Source organism: Octodon degus, unplaced genomic scaffold, assembly GCF_000260255.1.
Source record: "Octodon degus isolate 3935 unplaced genomic scaffold, OctDeg1.0 scaffold00429, whole genome shotgun sequence".
NCBI classification, from domain to species: domain Eukaryota; kingdom Metazoa; phylum Chordata; class Mammalia; order Rodentia; family Octodontidae; genus Octodon; species Octodon degus.
The window spans coordinates 131,262-138,234 of NW_004525005.1; the positions used below are offsets into that span (position 1 = coordinate 131,262).

The 6,973-nt window shown below is 44.2% G+C and overlaps 1 long non-coding RNA gene across 1 annotated transcript in view; it reads left to right on the forward strand.

Moving 5' to 3' along the window:
* Nucleotides 1-6,569: 6,569 nt before the first annotated feature.
* LOC111814693 overlaps nucleotides 6,570-6,973 on the forward strand; it is a 1,591-nt gene continuing 1,187 nt past the window's right edge. The window contains exons 1-2 of the long non-coding RNA XR_002819604.1: nucleotides 6,570-6,600; nucleotides 6,698-6,724. This is a non-coding gene — a long non-coding RNA (uncharacterized LOC111814693). The remainder of the gene's footprint in view (nucleotides 6,601-6,697; nucleotides 6,725-6,973) is intronic.

The following is a 6,973-nucleotide window of genomic DNA, read 5'->3' on the forward strand; positions in this document are numbered from 1 at the left end:
GCCTATTAGTCTCACATTGTTCATCTTTGCATCGTCTTGCAGGTATTGAATTATTTTTTCCTGCATCCTAGTTGTTTTTAATAGATCTTTTCTTGCTTTTTCACTAGCTGCAATGGTGTCTTTCAGGTCAGAAAGTCTATTTTCACTTTCACTCAAATGGTTTTGCCAGCTTGTGATTGAGATTTTAATTTCCTATATCCACTTTGAACCTGTTTCAAACATTCTATTTCTTTTGTAAATTGCTTATTCAGGGGTTCCATCATTTTTATATTCTGCTCTATTTTTTTTTATCAGGGTATTCTTTAGAAGCACTTAGTACTTCTTTGATTATAGTTATCACTAAATTTTTTAGTTCCGAAATTATTTCTGATCTGATTTCTCCTATACCTTTCTGCAGTTGTTTCTTTACTGCCAATGCTATTATTTCAGAGATATTTGGTGTGTGATTTCCAGTTTCCTCAATGCTGGTATATTCTGCAGTTGTACTGGGTGGACTTGGGGCCTGAGACTGCATTTTGTTCCTTCTCTTTGACATTTTGTATACCACTGTCTTCTGACCTTTGATGTAGAACTTAGATAGAGTTATTACCTTAGCACCAGGTTGGGATCTACGAAGTTCAGATTCCTCCAGGTGGGTGTGGCTTGGATCTGGCTGGGGTCTGGCTGCTGTGCCCAACTTCTTCCTGCTGCAGCCCTTGGAGTTGAACCCTTTGTGTCACTCTGGCAAGATGTTCTGCTCCTGAATCAGCTGGGTGGGTCTTGTCTCTATCCTTTTTGCAGGAGTACTGCTGAAGGGTTCCACACTGGGTCTGCACTCTGGGTTGAATGAGGATCCTGTGGGCCCCAGGTGGTCTCATTCACACACTGGGCCTGCGCTCTGGGTCTATTCAGATCTGGCGGGCCCGGGTGGTCTCACTCACTCGCCGGGCCTTCGCTCTGGGTCTATGCGGGATCCAGCGGGCCCCAGGTCATCACACCACACACACCGGGCCTTCACTCTGGGTCTCAGAAATGTTTCTTAAAGATAACAAGGATGCAGAGAATTACAGTTCAATAACTACAAGATTACACAAAGATGATCAATATAAGACAGATAAGTGTCATTGAAAAAGAGGCAGTCAGTGCAAATGACATAAGAATACATGCAGAAGTAGTAGCAGAAAGATCCTCTAGCATGGGGAGAGAATCTCACATACAGATAAGTGAAGCACATAGAATTCAAATTAGCATCAGCCAAAATTAAATCTACACCCAGACATATAGTAATCAAGGTATGAGAAATTCAGTACAAGAACAACATGCTGAAAGCCACTATAGAGAAGAAGCATCACACATAAAGGAAAGCCAATCAGAATCACGTAAGATTTCTCAACACAAACCATCAAATCAAGAAGAGCTCGAAGTGAAGTACTTAATGTCCTGATAGAAAATAACTTCTGACCTAGATTGATAAACCTGCAAAACTACCATTCAAAATTAATGGGGAAGTAAGACACTTCTATGACAACAAGAAATTCATTACCACCAAACCAACCCTAAAAAAAGTTCTGAAAGATATTGTAGAAAGAAGCCACCAAACAGGGCAAACAATTAAACACAGGGGAAAAGTAGGGAACCAACAGCAGGAAAACAGCACGACAAAGACAATTGGGCACATACTGAGGGAAAGGAGAAAAGAAAGAAAAAAAGGAAGGGAAAAAATCATGTATGTGTATACACAGGACAGCTAAAATGATTGTGCTACTCACGTTTGGCAGTTTATTTAAGGTAGCAGCTAACACTTCACATTTTTGCTTTGGCCAGTTTTGCATGTTTATTTGTGGTGATCTGGGCAACCACACTGAAGACAGCAATGTGCAGTAGAACAACCGCTGAAAACCTACCCTCTTGGTTTCTTTAAAAAACTGAATTTCATTTCTAATACCTATTAATTTCCTATTTTCATTAAAATAAATCTTAAAAAATCAAAAGGTAAATGTCTTTTTTTGTAGGATTGGAAAAGATTCCTTAGTGACTGGTAAATTTTCAGAGAAAATGAAGCTGAATTCCACTCAGAGTCGCACATTTGGTGATGTGAATGAAATGGTCTAAAGCTCCATCCATGTGTAACTGTACACGAGTGAATCATGGGCCTCTGCGGTCACAAAATGAACTTGCTGATCACTGTGTGAATTAAGTACTGTGTAGCCCACGGAAGAGAGCAGTGTGAGTGAGAGAACTTCCCTGACTTCTTGATTTTCTCTCATGTTCTTTGTTTTTCCAGTACTAGGGCTTGAGCTCAGGCCCTGGGCTCGCCGGGCAAGCACTTAATCCACCGAGCTATCTCCCTGGCCCTCTTTCGTGTTCTGCAAGTCAGGCGGCCACTTGCTTCTTTCAAATTGGAGCGGCCTGAATTCTGTTCAACGGCTGCTCCAGATTGACCTGTGGGCCTGGCTTTAGTGACATCTCTGATACTTAGTAAGTTCGGTGACCTTTCAGAGACATGAGGACATTGCCCTGGTGGAATATTGGCTGGTCTCTAGCGGGGCCGGGCCCGGGCTCTGGATGCTTACTGCAGGAGCTCACCCTCAGGTCTGAGCAGTCAGTCCTCCAGGCACCTTGGCGCAGATGTAGGTTCTGAGTTCTTGGTGGTAACTGTGCAGCCAGGAAAGGTCAGAAGGAGATAGCTCTATACCTACATGCAGGCCTATACAGTAAATAATAATTAATCTATCATATCTACTTAGAATCCACTCAGTTTTTTCCATGAAAGAGTAAATTCACCCATGAAATCATTATATACAAAGCAAAGCGTGATCAGAATGAATATCTCCTCCATCAGGCTGTGAAACTTGAAATGACTCAGCCAGCATGAGCTTTTTTCTAATTTTAATATACTATAAATTACCAATATTACACAGCCATAAATCATTCACTTCTATGTGTGTAGTTACAAAATAATCACTTAAATTTTATTATAGACCTATATTCATTCTTATCTCATTTTTGTTGTTTTCTTTTCAGAAGTGCTCTGAAAGACTGTGGGGTTAGAGATTTAAATAGCTCACTTTCTCTCAAGAAGCTAACCCCACAGATGCCATTTGCCCAGGAGGTCTCCAGGCTCACTGTGACCCTGGGCCAGTGTGACAGAGCACTCCTGTTTCCATCACAGCCCTGGTCAGAGGCAACCACAATTTAGTACCAAAGCCTGGCTATGTGGGCCGGGATGCTCTCGCCATCCAGTTTACTCTTTAAATCCTACATTTCCTGTGAAATCAATTGTCACAACATGTGAGTCCCAGAGTGCCCCTCCGCTTGGTCTGCATGCCAGAGAGGTGCCCCTGCCCTGCTCCCAGCAGCCCAGGACGCTGTTCCTCCACGCAGTGTCCCCAGCAGGCACTGTGCCCTGCAAAGAGCTGCTTCCTACTTAACCAGGAGACCATCCCCAGGTGACTCTGGGGTCTCCTGCCCAGCAGCTGATGGCCCTCCATGGCTGCCCCAAGCTGGTCCTGGCTCGGCTGCGCCCTCTGGGGTGAGGAGGCTGCAGCCTGGCCCTGCTCTCTCTCAGCTTTCCTGAGGCTGCGCTTCTCCAGGCCCCACAGCCCTGGGGAGGGAATCTTTGAAAGCTAAGCTAAGGCAAAGCACCACCAGAGAGCCACCAGAGTTATATATCTCCTCTCGACTGCAGACATCCGAAAACTTGTGACTGCTGACCTGGATGATGTTTGTGACATTTCCTTTCTCATCATTTAAATCGCACTCAGTTTCAGGCTTTCCATCAGAATGAGTCTTTTCCCAATAGCCAAACAGGTGCCTAAACAAAATGCACCCAGACTCAATTCATTGCTGACCGCATTAGTACCAATATGAAAACCTCTACAGAGGGTACGCCACACCCCGAGTAATTCCGCTGAAGTCCTCTTCCTAAATTGAGTTAATACTACTTTGAAGAAAAGAATACTTGGAATGCACAAAACAACAGCTATGAGGCTGAAATAATTTAACTTATTTTTAAATTATTAAGTCATAAAAAACAATTTCTCATCAGGAAAAGTTATTTCACTGTCATCACAGTTTTATTTTAATATGTCACAGAAATCCTGAAGAGGACAAACTGTACTTTATAATGATGACATAGAAAGGCATATAAGTAGTGCTTTCTCCTCTGCGTGACACTGAGAAGCACCAAGTATTAAATGCGAAAGACAGGGAAGAGCTGACGGAGAGAGACAGTGGAGAGGCGGCCAGAGCGCAGAGCCCGAGGACGCTGCAGCCCAGTCAGGCTTCCTCACTGATCTCAGCGGTTTAGTGCTGCAGGCTCTGCTGGACAGAGCTCAGCACCGTGGCCACAGGGCTGGTCTTAGCCTGACTGCCCCAGAGCCACTGCCTGTGACTCAGAGGGCGCTGAGGGGTCCGCGGCTGCAGAGGATTCAGAGCTCTAAATGCTAAGATTTGTAATTTGAGCAAGTATATTAAGGACAACAGTGTTCTATTAAAGCTTATTGAAAGGAAGAGTGGCTGTTTAATTGTTTAATCAATATTACATATCTATATCTTGCAGTCTAAGGAAACAAATTTGACAGTAACAATATGTAATATAGCAGCCACTGTTAATATTGAATTCTTTTTTTTTTCTTTTTTATATTTTAGGGAAGGGTCTATGGGGTGTTCAGGGTCTCACTATTAGATTGGACTTGTAGTAATTCCCCTGTTTACAACCTCCCATGAGCTGAGATTACAGGTGCGCGCCACCATGCCCAGTCTCAATCTGCGTCTCAGCACACCTCGGGGGTAGGGCTGGCATGGCAGGTCCGGTGATCGAACCCCTGGTCCCTGCACCTGCTTGCAGGCACTTTAATCCACTGAGCTATTTGGCCAGCCTCCTAATAGTCCATTCTTGTTCTGAAATTCAGTGCCATTTGTACTGTCTTATATTGCTTTGTTTTGTCTTTGCTTAGTTATTTGTTCTAGTTTTTGTGTTTGTTTTTCTAAATGAACACAAAAAACCTTTGATGGAAAACATGGAGTGAGGAGAGGAAATATTCTAGTGCTTTGGTGAGGCTGGAGTGAGGACCTCGAGGAAATCCAGGATGCTGCAGGGCAGGGGAAGGGGAGACAGAGGTGTGGACGGGCTCAAGCCTGGGCATCTGAGGACACAGTCTGGTCCCTGCAGGGAGGTCCAGCACGTTCTCAGCTCCCAATTGGGTGGTCATTGTCATCGTCACTGTCTTCTTTTCTCCTCCTCCTCCTCTTCCTCCTCCTCCTTCTAAATGTATTTGGTTCTTACAAGGTCTCACTGCGCAGCTCATACTCATAATGGTCCTCCAGTGTTTAAGCCTCTCTAGTGCTGGGATTACAGGCATGCACCACTACTCTCGGACACTGTGCTGGCTCATCCCGCCCTTGGGGCAGGGCTGGTGCAGCATGTGGTGCAGGGGATTGAACTGCAGATACTGTACTTGCCTAAGCTTGCCTAACCAGGTGCTTTAGCCTACTGAGTTATATCACCCACCCAAGATCAGGCCTTCTGTTAACTGTCCTCCAGAAATGGTCTCTCCTATATCACAGCCCCTTTTGTAATAGGACCACGGCTTGTGTGACGTTGGACCAAAAGAACAGGTCTCTGCTTCATTCCATTTTAGATTATTGCTTGTCTTTGTCTTTATATTTAGAGGCTAACTCTACTTGGATAGACTCATGGGGCCACTGTTTGCATGATTTTACATTTTATCAGCTTAAATTTTAAATGATTATTCTTTGTTTTATCATCTTAAGGAAAAACTATTGCATATGTGTCATTGAAGTACTCAATGTACATTACTACTAAAAACAAATATGATTTGAATATTTAATGGTACTTTAAAGTGTGCTGATTTTTATGTGCAAGTTTTAGAAATTACCATTTAAGTGAAATTGACAAAAGCTGTCACAGTTTTGGATGATGTTATGGAATAAATATTCTGGATGTATGTGCAAGATATGTCATGTGATCACATTCAGGTAAAAGTGAAGTGGTGAAATATTTTTTCTTTTGAGTTTTAAAAGTTTATGAACATATTTCTCTTGAAAGAATAATATCTGAAATGAACCTTAAGCCAAAGTCCCTCCCCAGCAGGGCGAGGCCCGCTCCATCCCACATCCCACAGAGCCTCCACCCTGGGCGGTGCTGCAGGCCCCAGAGGTCGCCTGGGAGAGCAGAGCCTGCCCCTGGCTCGGCAGCAGCACCCTGGGCCTGGGCAACGCCTGCTGGAGCTTGCTTCTGATAGTGATAAGCCACAAATAATTCTGTCTTCATTGCGGTGAGATTGAAATCAAGTTCAGTGGGGTCCCATGCAGAAATCCAGGACAAGTGGCCCTTACTGCTCTGCTTCAAACTTGTGAAAGCTAAACAAATGTTGCCAAATATTTTATGAATTTTATGCAGACAATGGATAGTGCAACATTCTTGATATTTCAAAAATTAATATTTCTTTGCTTTTTCTTTTAGAGAGAATTGCTAAAGTACTTGGTAAGTTATATTTTATTTACTGTACTAAGTTGAAAATTCAGTATCATTTTATCAAAATATTTATCTCTCTGTGTGATTCTTTGCAGAACAAAGCAAACGCTTTGTACAGCAGTGTAAGTACAGTCCTGATCCAGCACCAACACCCGACCCCTCCCTGCAGCAGCCCGCCTGCCCACTCCCTCCTGACCCTTCTGTCTCCATCTGCTGCAGGTCTGAGGGAAGCTCGCCGATTCGCAGGTAAGTGCACAGGGAACAGCTTAAGATGAGGTCGTGTTGTCCACCTCAGCTTCGTGGGATTCCAGTGCGGAAGCAAAGCTCCTGCCCAATAATCCATAAAACGCATGGGACTAGGAAGCCAGCGTCACCCCTGGCTTCTGTGAGAACCACTACACAGAAGGCGGGAGGTGACACAAGAAACCTCCTCAGGGCGCACCCAGGGGGCGTGTTGTGCTGCGCCCTCACACTACCTCGCAGGTCACCTTGCGA